General features: G+C 43.2%; 1 protein-coding gene across 1 annotated transcript in view; it reads left to right on the top strand.

Annotated features, from left to right (window-relative positions):
- NLGN4X (neuroligin 4 X-linked) overlaps positions 1-20,602 on the top strand; it is a 306,505-nt gene that overhangs the window by 220,425 nt on the left and 65,478 nt on the right. The window lies entirely within an intron of this gene.

Genomic DNA, 20,602 nt, shown 5'->3' with positions numbered 1-20,602 from the left:
GAAGCATCTTCTATCCTTTGGTAGCCTTGTATCCTTCAGGCTTCCATTATGGAAGCATGAGAGTGCTTCAGTTTTTCTTTTAATTAAATTAATTAATTAATTGTATTTCTTTTAATTAGTTTATTTATTCTTTAATTTTGATTAATTTTTTTTTTACTTTATTTCTTTTCCTTTATTTCTCTCAATTAATTTTAATGTATTTAATATATTATTATTTTTAACTTATTAACTAATTTAATTAATTTATTTATGACACTATGAAGCATGCTAGTACTTTTATTTTTCTTTTTATTTATTTGTTTTTGGCTGTGTGGCGTTTTCCTTGCTTTCCCTAGTGGCCGTTGCAGGAGCTACTGTGTCGTTGAGGTGTGCAAGCTTCTTTTTGCAGTGACGTCTCTTGTTGCAGAGCTCAAGCTCTAGAGTGTGGCCTCAGAAATTGTGCCCCACGGGCTTGGTTGCCCCCGAGGTGTGTGCGATCTTGCAGGGTCAAGGTTCGAACTCGAACTCCTGCATGGGCAGGCAGATTCTTAATCCCTGAGCCCCCAGGAAAGTCCCTGTGAGTCCTCTTAGACAGTAGATTCTTTAAAGGCTGAAATAGGCAAGGGAAGATGTTTTTCAACGTTCCATAGACCATCAGTGGTTGGGTTAATATTTTGCAATGAATCCTCCCAACCTTTTGCTTTAGAAATTGGTGTTTGAGTCTGCATCAAGGCTCTAGACACGAATACATGGACAACCCCAAAGGCATCGGGCTCAGCCTTCACCCGTGATATCTAATCTTTCTCCCTCGTGACAGAGTGACCTCATTCTGTCGGCCAGAGGTCCCTGGAGCTTTTGCTCCTACGACAGACTGGATTTATCCCCGGTCTGTTAGGCAGCTCTAGTACCTTCCACACAGCAGCCTGCCGTATTTAGGGTTGTGATGAAGAATGTACGGTGTCACCCTGTCTCATAGAAACAGGAAAAGTGGAAATGCTCCTACAGACTTCTCTTCCAGTTTGAGGAGTAGGTTTCATGACGCGGCCACATTTTCCCTCAAGTATTAAGTCTTCAGGATTCACAGCAGTCTCTCATTCCCAGTTTGTGCCATGGCTGACTCCTAACTTCCCAAATGAGCTTTATTCCCTTTCATGCAATTCTGTGGAAACTGGTTGGTATTTTACTAAATGCTGGATATTCCACTTTAGCCACTGAACTGATCTTAAAGGGTTCATTTCAAATGCAGAGTTTGTATACAGTAGTCAGGCTTTTATCTGCTTGGATGTCCCTGGAAAGGATCCTTGCAAAGTATATTTGAATGCAACATTAAAGCCTGTAGACCCAACATTAAAGCCCGTAGTCCTGAATTCTCCAGGCCAGGATACTGGAGTGGGTAACCTTTCCCTTCTTGAGGGCATCTTCCCAATCCAGGGATTGAACCCAGGTCTCCCACACTGGAGGCTGATTCTTTACCAGCTGAGCCACAAGGGAAGCCCAAAAGCCTGTAGACACTTGCCCGTATTTATTTGGGTTTCACTATATTTAGTGAAGTGAAAGTGTTAATTGCTTAGTCATGTCCGAATCTTTGTGACCCCATGGTCTTTAACCCGAAGCCCAAAAGCCTGTAGACACTTGCCCGTATTTATTTGGGTTTCACTATATTTAGTGAAGTGAAAGTGTTAATTGCTTAGTCATGTCCGAATCTTTGTGACCCCATGGTCTGTAAGCCACCAGGCTCCTCTGTCGATGAAATTCTCTAAGCAACAGTACTGGAGTGGCTGGCCATTCCCTTTTGCAGGAGAGCCTCTTGACTCAGGGATCAAACCCAAATCTGCTGCACTGCAGTCATACTCTTTACCACTAGAGAAGCCCATAAGAGTCCCTTGGGCTGCAAGGAGATCAAACCAGTCAATTGTGAAGAAAATCAACCCTGAATTTTCATTGGAAGGATTGATGCTGAAGCTCCAATCCTTTGGCCACCTGATGTGAAGAGCCAAGTCATTGGAAAAGACTCTGATGGTGGAAAGTTTGAGGGCAGAAGGAGAAGACAGAGGATGAGATGCTTGGATGGCATCACCGACTCATTGGACATGCATTTGAGCACACTCCTGGAGATGGGGAAGGAAGGGAAGCCTGGCTTGCTGCAGCCCATGGGGTCGCAAAGAGTCAGACACGGCTGAGTGGCTGAACAGCAAAAAGTATGTTTTTTATTAATAGTAATGAAGCAGTGTGATATATGGTGAATCACCCCCTTTTCAGAGTCCTAGAGTTCTTGCTTGATGTTCCACTTCCGCCCTGTACGTAACAGTTATGAATTATCCTGCAAATCTCTCCATGAATCTTCAGGACCTGTGTGGTATAGGAACAGAGCAGCTTTGTTAAAGAAGCCACCAAGGATACTACGAAAAGTGGAGCCGCATCCATGGAAAAGAAAATGATTGATTCACTAAGTGTCTGTTCCTATTTTAGTTGACGTATGACTCAGCATGTTACACACAAATATGCTCCTTTAGTCCCCAGCTATCTGGGATCGAATATTAAAACAGCAACTAAAGTATTAATATGTACCAGCCTTCCCAGGTGGCACTAGTGGAAAAGAAGCTGCCTGACGATGCCACACATGCATTAGACAAGGGTTTGATCTGCAGGTCGGGAAGATCCCCTGGAGGAGGGCATGGCAACCCATTCCAGTATTCTTGCCTGGAGAGTCCCATGGTCAGAGGAGCCTGGCGGGCTACAGTCCATGGGGTCACAAAGAGTCGGACGTGACTGAGTGACGAGCGCTCGGGGCATAAGAATATATACCGCAATTTAACCTTTCGAGAGCTCCAATGAGCAGATTTTGCTAGATGCTGTTTTTTTTTTTATTTTTTAAACCACTATGACGAAAATTGCAAAGCCATACCTTTGCAGTTTCTCTGCAGAGGGTGATCAATTGTCAGAAACATTTGTGAGGATCTCAGAGTGAGCCTTGTTCTTCTTCAGCCTCTGACATGTTTCCCCCCGGGGCTCCTTGCAGCCAATAAGGCATTAAATTTTATTAACTGAAAAGGATGTTAAATCTGCTCTAGTGATGCTGGTACTTAGAGCCTCTTCTTGGATTTTTTTATGGGGTTTGGGCAACACACAGGAAATCTTCCTGCCACTCTAGCTGAGCAACACTGAGACACCGAAACCATCAAATGCACATTTGTATAGTGAGGGTCATCGTTTCATGTAGTTGTAGGATGTTTGAAATGAGGTTTCCTCCCCAAGAGATTGTAATTGGTCAGTGGCTTACCTTGTCGTGTGCCCAATTTTATTAGTTACGTACAATGAGGGAGACCCGGGTTCGATCACCCTGGGTGGGAAAGATCCCCTGGAGACAGGCATGGTGACCCACTCCAGTATTTTTGTCTAGGAAAATTCCATGGACAGAGGAGCCTGGCGCGCTAGAGTTCCTAGGGTCCCAAAGAGATGAACTCTGCTGAACGCCTGATGCGTTCACTTTTTTTCAATGCAAGAAAAAAAAGAGAAGGGGAGTGGCCAGGAAGCTAGATGTCCTAACGCTTATCTCCTTCTGGCCGGATTTCAGCACCCAGCCCCGTGGACAGGTCCAAACAGTGCCTCTAGTGCCTGGTGGTCTCTCACTGTAGTACTCAGTCTCAAGCTGTTGAAGACCACAGCAGGCACCACCCAGCAGTGCAGCCGAAATAACACCAGCGGGGTTGAGGGCTGGATTAGAGTGAGCAATGCCTCACTCAGTCTCCTTTCAGACATTGCGAGCATTCTGAGGTTTCCCAGAGGAACTGAGCTCCACGTGGCCACAACGGAAACACACTCACTTCTACCCCTTTTAACAACAGTTCCCCCATCCAGATAGCATGCATTTGCGTGCTTATGTTTTTCTCATGTGGTGTTTTTCAGTTCAGTTCAGTCACTCAGTCGTGTCCGACTCTTTGTGACCCCATGGACTGCAGCACGCCAGGCCTCCCTGTCCATCACCAACTCCTGGAGCTTCAAACTCATGTCCATTCTGTCGGTGATGCCATCCAGTCATCTCATCCTCTGCCATCCCCTTCTCCTCCTGCCTTCAGTTTTTCCTAGCATCAGGGTCTTTTCCAGTGAGTCTGTTCTTCACATCAGGTGAGCAAAGCATTGGAGTTTCAGCTTCAGCATCAGTCCTTCCAATGAATACTCAGGACTAATTTTTTTTAGAATGGGCTGGTTGGACCTCCTTGCAGTCCAAGGGACTCTCAAGAGTCTTCTCCAACACCACAGTTCAAAAGCATCAATTCTTCGGTGCTCAGCTTTCTTTAGAGTCCAGCTCTCACATTAGTACATAACCACTGGAAGACCCATAGCTTTGACTAGATGGACTTTTGTTGGCAAAGTAATGTCTCTGCTTTTGAATATGCTGCCTAGGTTGGTCACACCTTTTCTTCCAAGGAGTAAGTGTCTTTTAATTTCATGGCTGCAGTCACCATCTGCAGTGATTTTGGAGCCCCCCAAAATAAAGGCACCTCGTCTAATAACGCTCTCCTGGTATAGAGTCCCTGTCTACATTTGTTCAGACAGTACAAGGGAACGTAGTCAGCTCTTTCTTTCTGAGCCTGCTGAGCTTTGATTACCTTTACCCCAGGATAATCCGTATGCCGAGGTGTTGTATGTTGGAGTCTCATCTTCTGTTCCCTCTCAGGTGAATAGGTTTTGATATATGAGTTTTAGGGGGGACAGAATCTTTCAGCCTGTGACAGTTTCATAGGATGATGTTAGAAGGTGTTTCAGCTAATCCCTACCCAGCTCTTAACTTCAGTTCAGCATGTAAGTGTTTTCCCTTCGTGGTCCATGCAAGATGCATGCCCGTGTGCCTGCTAACTTGCTTCAGTCGTGTCCGACTCTTTGCAACCCCGTGGACTATAGCCCACCAGGCTCCTCTGTCCATGGGGTTTCCCTGGCAAGAATACTGGGTTGCATTTGGACGTAGACTTTTAGCCACTGGACTACTACGGAAGTCCTGCCATCTTACATTTTGGTCGAAAAGACCCAGGTCTGAAATGAAAAGCAATCAGCGAGACTGCATTGTTCTTTGAAGAAATTAATTTGCCAATTCAACCTTGCCTCCCCTGCCCCCCCCCCCTTTTTTTCCTGTCACTCTTTGGGAGGCAGCCCATTCTTATTTTAGTTGTAATCCTTTTAGAGTACCTAGGACTAGAATAAATTATACCATTCTCTGTACTGTAATGACCCATTTTAGTAACTTGCCATCATATTTTAATGATTTGTGTTGGACAAGTCCATCACCCAAATGTGCTGGGAGCCCTCTAAATCAAGAATTCCTCCAGGGAAGGGATTTCCTCTCATTTATTTTTTGCACGGTAGGCAGGTTATTCCGAACTGAGCACACTGCCCATTTCTGCCAACCCACATGGTATTTCCTGCACACTCTATTAAAGGCACTTAGTTGTATTGCTCTTTAGATAAAATGCAATCTTATTTTTGTTTTTAAGATATTGACTAGGGGGCCAAGGAGATTTTGCAAAGAAGATATGGTGATCCACAAGCTCTCCAACTTTCTTATTAAAAGAATGTTTTGTTTTGTTTGTTTGTTTGTTTGTTTTGAAAAATCCTTTTTATTTTGTATTGAGTTTCAAGTGAACGGCGGAGGGACTCAGCCATACATATACATGTATCCATTCTCGCCCAAACTCCCCTCCCATCCAAGCTGCCACGTAATGAGCAGAGTTCCATGTGCTCTACAGTAGGCCCTTACTGATTATTTATTTTATTTTCTTTTTTTCTTTTTCTTTTTTTTTTTTTAATTTTAAAATCTTTACTTCTTACATGTGTTCCCAAACATCAACTACCACTTGATCCGTGCTATGCTGAGTCTCTCGGTCATGTCCGACTCTTTTGCAACCCCGTGGACTGTAGCTCGCTAGACTCCCCTGTCTATTGAATTCTCCAGGCGAGAGTCCAGGCGTGGGTTTCCATTTCCTTCTCCAGGGGATCTTCTCTTCCCAGAAGTCAAACTTGCATCTCTTCTTTCTCGTGCATTTTGCACGTGGATTCTTTACTGCTTGGTCACCGGGAAAGTCTTTAAGGTTAACTGTGTTCCCCTTTATTCAGACAAGCAGTGTACGTAGTGATATTCCATCTTCTTCCAATGTGTTGGCCAAAGTGTGGCTTTGCTTCTCCGGAAGTCTCATCTCAGCCTGTTTTATTTCTTACTTGTAGGTAGTTTGGAGTGTGCTGGGTCTTCGTTGCTGCACACTGGCTTTTTTCTAATTGTGTCGAGCGGGAGCCACCCTGTAGTTGGGGTGCCCAGGCTTCTGATTTTGGTGGCTTCTCTTGATGCTACCCTCAAGCTGTAGAGAGTGGACTGAATACTCGTGGTATGCCGACTTAGTTGACCCCAAGGCATGTGGAATCTTACCAGACCAGAAATCACACCTGTGCCCTCTGCATTGGCAAGCGGATTCTTAAGCCCTGGGCCACCAGGCAAGTCCATCTCATCTCTGACTTTTTGTGATCTTGAGAAGTTTATCCCATATTCAGAGCTTGGTTGCTTGACTCTTAAAGGTGAGTGTGGAGTAAAAATGGTTTCTCTGAGGTTCTAGGTTCCTGGCTGGGGCCAGTGAAACTGAAGACAGATTAATAAGAGAAAATCAACCAGAAGGTTTTGAACACGTATGGCACCCCAATCCAGTACGCTTGCCTGGAAAATCCCATGGGTGGAGGAGCCTGGTAGGCTGCAGTCCACGGGGTCGCAAAGAGTCAGACACGACTGAGCGACTTCACTTTCACTTTTCCCTTTCATGCATTGGAGAAGGACATGGCAACCCACTCCAGTGTTCTTGCCTGGAGAATCCCAGGGACGGGGGAGCCTCGTGGGCTGCCGTCTATGGGGTCGCACAGAGTTGGACACGACTGAAGCGACTCAGCAGCAGCAGCAGCAGCCTGTATACATGAGAGATACACACGATGTGTATCTCTGCAAGAAATGGCTTAGAATTGAGGCTTAAATACCGTCTTCAATGTAATACATATAGACAGTGAAATAGTGCTCAGCCACAAAAAGAATGAAGCAATGCTATTTATAGCAACATGACTGGACCTAGAGATGATCACATTAAGTGAAGTGAGTCAGAGAAAGATAAAGATCACATTTATTGATGGAATCTAAAAATACGATATAAATGCACTTATTTGTAAACCCGAAACAGACTCACACAAACAGAAACCACCCTTACGGTTACCAAAAGGGAAAAGGGTGGAGAGATAAGTTAGGAGTTTGGAATTAACGTATACACACCACTATATACGGTGTTGCTGCTGCTGGTGCTGCTAAGTCACGTCAGTCGTGTCTGACTCTGTGCGACCCCATGGACTGTAGCCCACCAGTCCTCCGTCCGTGGGATTTCCCAGGCAAGAGTACTGGAGTGGGTTGCCATTGCCTTCTCCACCACTATATATAAAAGTTATAAACCACAAGGTCCAACTGTATAGCACCGGGAACTATATTAATATCTTCTAATAACCTATAATGGAAAATAATCTGAAAAAAAATACACACCCACACACACACATACCACATACATGTGCCTGAATGACTTTGCTGTATACTTGAAAGTAACATTGTAAATAAATTTACAAGTAAATTTACAGTGTAAATAATATTGTAAATCAACTGAATTTTGATAAAAATCTATATATATATTTATAGATACAGACACACGTGCACACACACACATATATATACCTGAATCACTTTGCTGTATACTTGAAACTAACACATTGTTAATCAACTATATTTGAATAAAAATTAAAAAAAAATAAAAAAGACCTTCAGAAATAATGGAAGTCAGGGGAGGCCAGTTTCTCGGGGATGACCAGGAAAAATAAGGCTAACAAAAAGTAAAATCATTAAACAGACTAACATGTATTCCTTATTGTTTCTTGTGGAAGAAACAAGAGTTTCTTTTGCTATAAATTCATCGGTCCATTCCTGCTAACAGTGAGGGAGATGCCCCTACAAATGGAGGTTTCCTTTATAAATGTCGCTGCCGCTTAGAAAAGGCTAACTTCTACTCTGTGTTCAGAGCCTCAGGGTCTCCTGCCTCTCTGAAAAATGAGCTCAAAACAATCCACAGGCCCAGAGCACATTATGGATGTCGTCTATTCCGCCATCTCTCAGCTGCAGTGACCCGGGTCCTACCTAACTTTTCAGGCCATACTTGGCGTGATCCGTCAGTTTGCATGTCTTTGAGTAAAGAATTCTTGTACTCCGCCTCTAGGGATTATTGTCATCCTTTTGAGTCTCCATCTCCTCTTTCTTTGAAAGCATGCATACTTAAAAAAAAATAATAATTTTGACTGGTGTCTAGTTGCTTTACAGTATTGTGTCGGTTCCTGCCGTATAGCAAAGTGAATCAGATAAACGTCTACATACATCCCGTCCTTTTTTTGGATTTCTTTCCCATTTAGGTCGTCACAGAGCATCAAGTAGAGTTCCCTTCACCGTACAGCATGTTCTCATTAGTTATCTCTTTTATACATCAAATCAATAGTGTATATGCATGTATCGATCCCAAGCTTCCAGTTCATCCCACCACCACCCCGCTGCAGCTTGGTTACCATACATTTATTCTCTATGCCTCTGTCTGTTTCTCCTCTGCAAATAGGAACATCTATCCCATTTTTCTAGATTCCACTTATATGTGTTAATACATGATACTCGTTTTTCCCCTTTGGACTGACGTCACTCTGTATTACAGACTCTAGGTCCATCCACGTCTCTACAGATGATGCAGCCTCGTTCTTTTTAATGGCTGAGTCATGTTTCATTGTATATATATGTGCCACATATTCTTCATCCATTCATCTCTAGATGGACGTTTAGGTTGCTGCCACATAACGGCTATTGTAAATCCTGCTGCTGTGAGCGTTGCATTTCATGTGTCTTTCTGAATTATAATGGTCTCAACTCCGGGCGTTGGTGATGGACAGGGAGGCCTGGCGTGCCACGATTCATGGGGTCGCAAAGAGTGGGACACGACTGAGCGGCTGAACTGAACTGAACTGAACTGGGTATGTATGCCCAGGAGTAGGATTGCTCGGTCATATGTTAGTTCTATTGGAACCCTGCATACCCTTCTCCATAGTGGCTGTACCAATTTACATCCCCAGCAACAGCATAGGAGGGTTCCCTTTTTCCTCCACCCTATGTAGCACTCACTGTTTGCAGACCTATTTGATGATGGCCATCCTGACGGGTGTGACATGATACCTCATTGTAGTTTTGCTTTGCATTTCTCTAATCATTACTGATGCCAAGCACCTTTCCGTGTGTTTGTTAGCCATCTGGAAATGTACATTAATTTGTTGTTGCTATTCAGGCACTAAGTTCCATCTGACTCTGCAACCCCAGGGACTGCAGCTCAGCAGGGTGTGAACGTCACCATCTCCCAGAGCTTGCTCAAAGTCATGTCTGTGGTGTCGGTGATGCTATCCAGCCATCTCATCCTCTATCGTCCCCTTCTCCTCCTTGCCCGCAATCTTTCCCAGCATCAGGGTCTTTTCCAATGAGTCGGCTCTTCGCATCAAAAGTATTGGAGCTTCAGTTTCAGCATCAGTCCTTCCAATGAACACTCAGGATTGGTCTCCTTTAGGATTGACTGGTTTCACCTCCTTGCTGTCCAAGGGACTCTCAAGAGTCTTCTCCAGCAACGCAATTCAAAGGCATCAATTATTTGGTGCTCAGCCTTCTTTATGGTCCAACTCTCACATCTGTACATGACCTACTGGAAAAACCATAGCCTTGACTGTATGGACCTTTGTGGGCAAAGTGATGTCTCTGCATTTTAATATGCTGTCTAGGTTTGTCATAGCTTTTCATGTATAAACAGTTGATGTCAAGTGGTGTGGATTATTATATTGGCTGAAATGGAGAAGCAGCAATCTCTGTCCATTGCATTTTTTTGGACTCCACCTGCTAAAAACTCAAGATAAGATGAGTTTTTGATTCATGTTTACATGGACGTGGAGACAAGGAAACTTAATGTAGAGTAGAAGTGGAAGAGGGATGTTTGAGATTCCTCTTTGGCTTCTCCCACGCCTTGAAGAGGTGACACCCATCTCCTTGAGTATCCATGGTTGAGATAAGCCAGTTCTTAAACACCACCTTTCAGGGGTTCATCATCCTGTTTCATGTTGTAAGACAGTCACGGGATAAATCCTCCTGAAGATTTCTCAGAGGCTCACACACAAAAATGTAGAAACATGGTTAAAGGTTGCAATGACTCATGCCTTTCAGTATCCATGGCAAACAACTTCTATCCCAGCCTTAGTAGGATTTCAAATTGACATTGACATTTTAGTAAATCAGAATTAGCTTTTTTTCTGTTTCAACTCCCCTGTCTTATGTAAATGGCTGTGCTGACGTTTGTGGAATTGAATATTCCAGAAAATGTCATGGAACCTAATATAAAACATGTTAACATTCTCATTTTTAGAGCTTAAAGGGGTAGGGTGTTAAAATATAGATGTTGACCACCATGGAGCCTGTGCTAGGCTTTCTGTGTGTGTGAATTTCAAAGCCAGAAATTTAGCAGGTATGAAGGCACACCTATCCCCATTGAGAACAGAGTCAAAATTCTGAAGGAATTATTATAATTTACATCACTAAGAATGCTTTAAACATCGAAGACTCTATTAATGGGGTGACAGTGGGTTCCCACTGAAAACTTCAAAAGCTTTCCATTGCAATTACTGCATTACAATCTTACAAGGCTACCAAAACAACTGTTAGAATCTGAAAGCCAGCCTCCTGTTACAAAAATCATTATTCAAAAATTTAACTTTATTTTTACACAAAGAAAATGCTCCAGGGTTACTGTACATGTTCATACAGTAACAGTGTCCCTCTTAAAGTCGAAAGATTATGACTAGTGTGAAAATGTTGCGTATTTTCAGAAGGAAATAGTTCTGAGATGATTTTCTAAGTTATGGAAAACACCCCAAAACAGTATAAATTTGCCAAACTTGATAGAACATTTACATGCATTATGAACTAATTTTTGGACCACATGACAAGGCTCAGATGACTTCCTGGCTAGAGAGGATAAAATTTATATATAACTAATTGTTGGACCATATGACGAGGCTCAGATGACATCTTGGCTAGAAAGAATAAGAATTTATATATATATATGGCAATAAATATGTACTTACTTTCCAAAAACATACCCTGCTGCTGCTGCTGCTAAGTCACTTCAGTCGTGTCCGACTCTGTGTGACCCCATAGACGGCAGCCCACCAGGCTCCCCCATCCCTGGGATTCTCCAGGCTTGCCTTCTCCAAAACATACCCTACTGAGATTCTTTTTATTTGAGTTACCCCTTGATTATTTCATCACTTTAAGAAATCTTGTTTTTGCAAGGCAGTCAATTAATATGCTCTGTGTGTGCTCAATAGCTCAGTCATATTAGACTCTTTGTGACCCCATGAATTGTGGCCTGCCAGGCTCCTCTGTCCATGGAATTTTCTAGGCAATAATACTGGAGTGGGTTGCCATTTCCTTTCTCCAGGGGATCTTCCCAACTTTGGGATGAAACCCACGTTTCTTGCATTGCAGACAGCTTCTTTAATGTGTTAGCCACCAGGGAAGTCCTAAACCCCTAAAATTTGTCATCTGGGTTTTTTTTTAATCTGACGGTTTTCTTTTTTCCAACCTTGTACCTTTTAGTTTCTAGGATGTGAAACTGAAGGTATTTGTTACAGCTGAAAGGAAAGTTGAGGTAATTAAAAAAAAAAAAAAAAGAAGAAGAAGAGGGACTTCCCTGGTGGTCCAGTAATTAAAATTTCACCTTCCAATGCAGACGATGTGGATTTAATCCCTGGTTGCCTCTTGGCTGCCACTCCCCTCCCCCAACCCCTGAAAAAACAGTCATAAAACAGAAGCAGTATTGTAACGTATCCGGTAAGGACTTTACAAAGAGTCCACATTAGAAAAGCTTAAAATACACACAGAATAGGCAGTTCGATACTTTGTATAAACCAAGCTGTTTTCAGGAGAAGGTTGGAATGTTGTTGTTGTTCCCTGGCTAGGTTGTATCTGACTGTTTTGCTACCCCATGGACTGTAGCCTGCCATACTCCTCTGTCCACGGGGATTCTCCAGAGAAGAATACTGGTGTGGGTTGTCCTTTTCTCCTCTGGTGATCTTTCCAGCCCAGGGATGGAACCCGAGTTGTGTGCCTTGCAGGTGGGTTCTTTAGCACTGAGGGGCCACCGGGGAAGCCCCTTTCAGGAGGATGTGCTAAGTCATTTCAGTCATGTCTGACTCTTTGTGATCCTGTCTCTGTAGTTACTTTGATGACATGTCCTCACTCTAGGAGTGATCAGCTAGCCCTCCACCAGAAAATTCACAGGCTAGTCCTTCAGCTGATCTGCTTGTCTTCAGTATGTCATACATGCATTATATTTGTGAACGGACTTGCCTGTTACTTTGGGATAAATGTAAGGCTGGATTCTCATTGGAGAGATTAAAGATATCCAGGATAGATGGGTTGGCTGAAATATTTAGAGACCATCCGCCCAGCTGAATGATTAAGTGCAGGTGGTCATATACTGGATGGATTTGTACAAATCTGGAACTGTTTGTACCTTTGACATTGCGCCATGCCCATGGCTTGAAGGCCTAACAGCCGTGTACAAGCCCACCAACTAAGGAAAATTACTCACAGGTGCCTGAGTTTATCTCTGGACTTCCTATTCTAGTCCATTGATATGTATTTCTGTTTTTGTGCCAGTACCATACTGTTTGATGACTGTAGGTTTGTAGTATAGTCTGAAGTCACAGATTGATTTCTCCAGCTTCTTTTTTCTTAAGATTGCTTTGCACCTCTGAGGTCTTTTGTGTTTCCATACATGTTATAAGCATTTTTGTTCTAGTTCTGTGAAACACGCCATTGGTAATTTGATCTGCATTGAATCTGTAGATTGCTTTAGTCAGTATAGTAATTTTGACTATATTTATTCTTCCAGTGCTAGAAGATGGGTATATATCTCTATCTGTTTATATCATCTTTGTTTTCTTTCATCAATGTCTTATAGTTTTCTGCATACAGTCTCTTGTCTCAGGTAGGTTTATTCCTAGGTATTTTGTTCTTTCTGTTGCAGCAGTAAATGGGATTATTTCCTTAATTCTGTTCTCTGATCTTTCATTGTTACCATATAGGTATGCAAGGGATTTCCATGTATTGATTTTGTATCCTGCTACTTTACTAAATTCCTTGATTAGCTCTCATAGGTTTCCGATGGGATCTTTAGGGTTTTCTGTGTATAGTATCAGTTTCTCTGCAAACGGCGAGAGGTTTACTTCCTTTGTTTCCAATTTGAATTTCTCTTATCTCTTTTTATTCTCTGATTGTCATAGCTAGGACTTCAGGATTTCATACTGTAATCTTAAAAGGCCACCCTTTGGGCTGTCCTTGGAGACTTGGGGGTTAGTGGGGCTTTGGGACACAGTTTGTGCCTACTGAAAGTCCTTAGGGCACCAATTCTTCTGTGTGCCTGCTGTGGGCATACACAAAATGGCCATCTATACGACTGATGTGGGTTCAGTAATTACAGCAGTGGAAGAAGAACTTACCACCAGCTCCTTCATTTTGGGGTGTTCCTGTTACCCAAACGTATGTATGCATTTGCATAAACAAATCCAGTTAGGGAGCTTTGCATCGCTGACTTTACCGTCTGACCCGAGGCTGCCCCCGGGGATAAACAGAATGAAACTCGGCCAGGTTACATAAAATTGCACAATACTGTGTCTCTTGGCTTTCCACAACCTCGTTTCTGTACAGGGAAATGGTGCATGCCTTTGCTGCAGGCAGATCTTAAATAAATCATGATGGAATGAGATGGTAATAGAATTATGTGGAGAGATCGTTTAGGGAACAGATAAGACTGCGACATTGAATGTGAGCCAAAACTGTACAAATACTCATGTTCCATTATAAATTTAGGAGGTTTAATTATTTTGGAAAGCCATGTTTTAGGTTGTGCTAATGAGGTGTCAAGCATTCAAGGTAACCTGCCAAAGCCATAGAGTCTATGGTGATAGCATCACTCCTTAGACCCCAGGTAGTACAAAAACAACAACAACAAAAAAAAAACACCCGTTTAACCACTTAATGCCATTAAAGCACGAGGATGGGAGGAAGCAGTGTTATTCATTCTGTAGGTAAAGTCATTCTGCATTGTCTTCCCAAATCGCTACAGCCTGTCTTTAATGTTAGATAGAACGAAACTCATTTTGAAGCTGAAACTCCAATCCTTTGGCCACCTGATGCGAAGAGCTGACTCATTGGAAAAGACCCTGATGCTGGGAAAGATTGAGGGCAGGAGGAGAAGGGGATGACAGAGGATGAGATGGTTGGATGGCATCACCGACTCGATGGACATGAGTTTGAGTAAACTCTGGGAGTCAATGATGGACAGGGAGGCCTGGCGTGCTGCAATTCATGGGGTTGCAAAGAGTCGGACATGACTGAGAGACTGAACTGAACTGACAACGAAAGAACTGTGAGTGGATGGATAGATGGATGAATGGGTGGGTGGACAGGTAGGTGAATAGGGAGATGGTTATATAGCTGGATTGATGGCTGGGTGGATGAGAGAGTGGTTGGGAGGATGGATGAAAGGATGAGCGAGTTAATGGGTGAATGGACTCATGGATCCATAGAGGAAAGGATGGGTGAGTGAATAGATGGATGCCTTGAGTGGATGGGTGGTTGGGTGGATGAATGGATGGAAAGATCAATGAGTGAGTTGGTGGGTGGATGGATGAAAAGATGAGTGGATGGATGGGTGGATGGATGGGTGGAGGAGTGAGTTAGTGGGTAGGTGGATGAATGTATGAAAAGTTCAATGGATGGATGAATGGATGGGTGAAAGAATGGGTGGGTAGATGGATGGCTGGATGCATGGATAGTTGGGTAGATAGATGGACAGATGGATGGATGGATGGCTTGTTGGATGCATGGTTGGACGGATGGATGGATGGTTGGTTGGATGCATTGATGGATGGATGGATGGTTGGATGGATGGATGGATGAATGGATGGTTGGATGGATGGATGAGTGAGTTAGTGTGTGGATGGATGGATGAACAGATGGGTTGGTGAATGGATGGATGGATGGATGGATGAAAAGATGAATGGATGGATGGGTGGATGGATGGATGGAAGAGTGAGTTAGTGGGTATGTGGATGAATGTATGTAAAGTTTAATGGATGGATGAATGGATGGGTGAAAGAATGGGTGGGTAGGTGGATGGCTGGATGCATGGATAGTTGGGTAGATAGATGGATAGATGGATGGATGGATGGATGAAGGGATGGATGTATAGATGGATAGATGGATGGATGGATTGATTATTGGATGGATGGATGGTTGGATGCATGGATGGATGGATAGTTGGATGGATGGATGGATAGTTGGATGGATGGATGGTTGATGAATGGATGGTTGGATGGATGGATAGATGGATGGATGAGTGAGTTAGTGCATGGATGGATGGATGGACAGATGGGTTGGTGAATGGATGGATGGATAGAGAGACAGCAAGCAGTAACACTGATTTTAGGGAAGATAGTACATATTTAAACTCACTTTGGCCACCTGATGCAAAGAACTGACTCATTTGAAAAGATCCTGATGCTGGGGAAGATTGAGGGCGGGAGGAGAAGGGGACGACAGAGGATGAGATGGTTGGATGGCATCACTGACTCATTGGACATGAGTTTAAGGAATCTCCGGGAGTTGGTGATGGACGGGGAAGCCTAGAGTACTGCGGTTCATGGGGCGGCAAAGAGTTGGACACGACTGAGTGACTGAACTGAACTGAAACTTCCTGTATTGCATTGAATAATTTACTTTTGTTCTGCAGTCTGTGAAAGTTCTGGAATTATCGTCACTCTTCTCAAACGTGCACATCCTCTTCCTGTAGAAATGCTAAACTTGTCCCCTCACTTATCTGTGCTCTATTCTATCAGTACACCCTGCGTTTGAGGGGGTTCCTCTGCAGGTACCATTTGACTGCATTTCACTTGTCCGCCCGATGTTGTATACAAGACTGGCTTGATGGAAGCCATCTCTTGTGGGAGAGAAGGCCAAAAGTTGTATTAAAATATTATATTAATAATGTTTAAAATTATGCTGAGTTTTTATCTTATGATGATGTGTAAAATCATATTTAAAATTATACATAAGAACGTATAAAATCACTGGTAATAAAAACCGGGAGAATATTATTTAAGAAAGACTCAAAGAAAAAAGGAAGAACCAGCATTTTATTTTCTGCCAACAAGAGGGAGAAGTCAGTCCTAAATGTGTCTGGGAAGGTGGAATTCTAAGGAATTAAGCTCATTGTGTGTTTAAGAAAAATTAACTCTTAGCACAGTGGAATAAGCACCGTTTGGTCACTGTTGTTAACACGGATTGCTTTTTGAGTGTGGCTTGTAATTTATCCACGTTTCTCTTTGTCAGTAGCTCATCTGATGATTTCTGAGCTCCAGTTAAATTTACAGAATCCTGAAATCTTTGCAGATTGGCAGTTTCACTTCCCCAGTATCTTGCTCTGTTTGGTCCACTCACAGGACCTGGCAATTGGTCAGAGCTGACCAAAGTTGCTTGGGTGTATACGTGGGGGGATAAAGGGAAGAGTGTGTGGAATTAAGGATGGTTGCATGAATATTTCACATTATGACTTAATTTCTTCCCAAATAAGTAAATGTTGAATGGGAGGGCTTTGATCCTGATCCTATCAATGGAAAGGTGATGTCTTTGTGTCCCAAATGGTAAAGGTAATAAGGAGTGAACCCTACTTGTGTGGCAAAAAATGCCTCATCGGTCTTGAACCTGGGTGTTCCTCTTCCTTGTTAACTTCCCTGCAGTTATGATGCTGTAAATGGCCACTGGAAGCAACTCTTGAAAGTCAGGATCCACTCTCAACAGAGGCAGTCTTTAGTTCAGTTCAGGCACTCAGTCGTGTCTGACTCTTTGCGACCCCATGGACTGCAGCACGCCAGGCCTCCCTGTCCATCACCAACTCCCGGACTTTGCTCAAACTCATGTCCATCGAGTCGGTGATGCCATCCAACCATCTCATCCTCTGTTGTCCCCTTCTCCTCCCGCCTACAATCTTTTCCAGCATCAGAATCTTTCTTTTCCAATGAGTCAGCTCTTTGCATCAGGTGGCCAAAGTATTGTAGTTTCAGCTTCAGCATCAGTCCTTCCAGTGAACACCCAGGACTGATTTCCTTTAGCATGGACTGGGTTGGATCTCCTTGCAGTCCAAGGGACTATCATGAGTCTTCTCCAACACCACAGTTCAAAAGCATCAATTGTTTGGCGCTCAGCTTCCTCTATAGTCCAACTCTCACATCCATACATGACTACTGGAGAAAACATAGCTTTGACTGGAGGAAGTCATTAAGCCCATGTTGATATTTTACTTACAGGCACTTTGAAACTCAGCTGGTTATAGAGTGTGTTGGATTTTTATCAGTAACTGGCCTTGGTTAACAAACACCAGGGTTCAGCAAAGATGTTTGTGGAGGTATGCAAAGATAGTCATGAGGTGTCCCTTCACCCGTCAATCGTAGAAGCAATCGATTTCTCTGTGTTTTCTCTCTTGGTCTCTCTAAAATTGCATTAGGAAAAATTCAATATTTTTCAAGTACCCGATTGAATTCATCAACACTCATCAGTTTTGAGAGCATCTATGACTGATATTCCTGCATTTTAATATCTCTCTCACTGTTCCTGTACCTTTTTCTTTCTGCCCATCTGTCCCCTCTTCTTTTCTCTGTGTTTTTAGTCTCGTATTCCTCCTTTTTGGGTTAATTTAATAAACACCCCAGTGCTTCAGATTTTTCATGATGGTCTTACTAAAAACTGGATGTATTTTGCAAGTAAATGTCTTAGCATGCATTTCTGAAAAAAAAACAACACTTCCAAAAGGTTTTTTTTTTTTAATTCTAATTAAATATGTTTCTGTGATTATTTGGTTATTTTGTATTACATTCGGTTCCATTATTATCTCAGAACCCTTTTAGACTCTAGCACTGAGAACTGTTTTCTACTGGACTAGACCGCTTAAGCGGACCTTTGTTTCCTCTGACATATTAAGCGCAAGCCTCGTTTTTTTCTTTTTTAATGTGCATAGAAATTGCCATGGATTTCTACTGCTTCAGCAAATACTCAATTTTTAAATAATATACCTCCTTCTGGAATTACATGTTTTTTTAAATTAATTTATTTATTTTGATTGGAGGCTAATAACTTTACAATATTGTGGTGGTTTTTGCCATACGTTGACATGAATCAGCCACAGGTGTACATATATACCCCCATCCCAAACCCCTCTCCCACCTCCCTCCCCATCCCATCCCTCTGGGTTGTCCCAGAGCACCAGCTTTGAGTGCCCTGTTTCATGCATCAAACTTGCCCTGCTCATCTATTTCCCATAGGGTAACATACATGCTTCAGTGCTATTCTCTCAAATCATCCCAGCCTCGCCTTATCCCACAGAGTCCAAAAGTCTGTTCTTTGTATCTGTGGAATTAGATATGTTTTAAATGAAACTGGGGCTTTATATATTCATGTGTACAAAATTAAGGTTTGAAACTCTCATTGGTGGCAGATTCATTGATTTTTTTCCTTAGCTGGCATGCCAGCGTACAGTGGCTATACTCAGTGAATAGATAATTTATCAGTTACTGATTAATAAATTAAAGACTCTCTTTTGGTGCTAAGTGGATTGTTGTCCCCCAGTCTGGTTACATGGGAAGGTCTGATGCTGAACCTGAAACTCCAATGTTTTGGCCACCTGATAGGAAAAACTGACTCATTGGAAAAGACTGTGATGCTGGGAAAGATTGAAGGTGGGAGGAGAACAGGACAACAGAGGATGAGATGGTTGGATGGCATCACGAACTCAATAGACTTGAGTTTGGGTAAACTCTGGGAGATGGTAAAGGACAGAGAGGCCTGGTGTGCTGCGCCCCACGGGGTCGCAAAGAGTTGGACACAACTGAGCGTCTTTACTGAATTGAATCTAGTACCTGAGAGCTAAAACTTGGGGTTGTTTCTGAAGGATAAGAATTGTGTGAAAAGAATCTGATCATGGTAGAGCCCACTTTGCTAAGTCGCTTCAGTCGTGTCCAGCTCTTTGCCACTGTATGGACTGTAGCCCACCAGGCTCCTATGTCCATGAGATTCTCCAGGAAAAATACTGGAGTTCCTCCTCCAGGGGATGTTCCTGACCCAGGGTTTGAACCCACGCCCACTGTGTCTTCTGTGTTAGCAAGTGGATTCTTTACCACTGAGCCACCCAGGAAGCCCAGGGTCCACTCTAGATGTTTGCAAAGCCCGATGCCACTTTGCGAGTTGATAAACTTTGTTTTAGAGCGATTTCATATTTGTCAAGTATCTGGTCGAGTCAGTCGACACTGTCATCAATTTTGAGAGGGTCTTGACTTACGTTAGGTTTTCATGGTTCAAAACAATCAACTCACAAGATATCTAAGAAACAGAAACTGGATGGGATCTGAAAAACACTAGCTGTGATAATGATCTCTGACACTGGATCTCTCCTTGTGATCATTGCAAGTCTTGTTGAAATTAAAAGATTAAAAACATGTATATATTAAATAGAAGAGATAAAGAAGAAAACGCAAATGAGCCCCAAGGCCCTTTGAAGTTCTGGATTCTGCGTTAGACACATACAGCCGCTATTTCTTTTGTTTTCTTTTTTAAAATTTTGATTGGCGGAGGCTCAGACGGTAAAGGATCCACCTGCTGATGCAGGAGATGCTTGTTTGATCCCTGGGTCAGGAAGATGCCCGGGAGGAAAAAATGGCAAGCCACGCCAGTATTCTTGCCTGGAGAATCCCATGGACAGAGGAGCCTGGCGGCCTGCAGTCCATGGGGTTTGCAAAGAGTCAGACACGAGAGTAACACCAATGTAGCAGGTTTGCAAAGCTGTCTTTTGTTCCTACTGTTTGTCCCGATTTCGGCAAAGTGAGTCAGCTACACGTATCCTCTCTCTTTTGGATTTCCTTCCCATTCAGGGCCCCACGGAGCACTGAACAGAGTTCCCACGTTCTCATTAAGTATCTATTTCATACGAAGTGTCACTATCTGTCAACTCCAATCTCCCGATTCCTCCCACCCTCCCACCCCAGCTTTTCCTCTTGGTGTCCATGTCTTTCTTCCCTAGGACTGTGTCCGGATTTCTTTTTTTGCAAATAAGATCATCCAATACCATTTTTCTAGATTTCACATGTACTCCTTGTGTGTGTTAGTCGCTCAGTCATTCCCGACTCTTTGCAACCCCACGGACAGTAGCCCACCAGGCTCCTCTGTCCATGGAACTCACCGGGCAAGAATGCTGCAGTGGGCTGCCATTCCCTCCTGCAGGGGATCTGCCTGACGCAGGGACTGGCCCTTGGTTCCCCGCATCACAGGCAGGTTCTTTACCATTTGAGCTACAGGGAATACATGATATTTGTTTCTCTCTTGGTGACTGACTTGTCGCTGTATGATGGTCTCCGGGTTCAGTCGTGTCTCAGAAATGACCCA

The sequence above is a fragment of the Budorcas taxicolor genome, chromosome X (genome assembly GCF_023091745.1).
Source record: "Budorcas taxicolor isolate Tak-1 chromosome X, Takin1.1, whole genome shotgun sequence".
Classification (NCBI taxonomy): domain Eukaryota; kingdom Metazoa; phylum Chordata; class Mammalia; order Artiodactyla; family Bovidae; genus Budorcas; species Budorcas taxicolor.
Note: the sequence above shows the minus strand (reverse complement) of the source record. Positions and strands in the feature narration are given on the sequence as shown.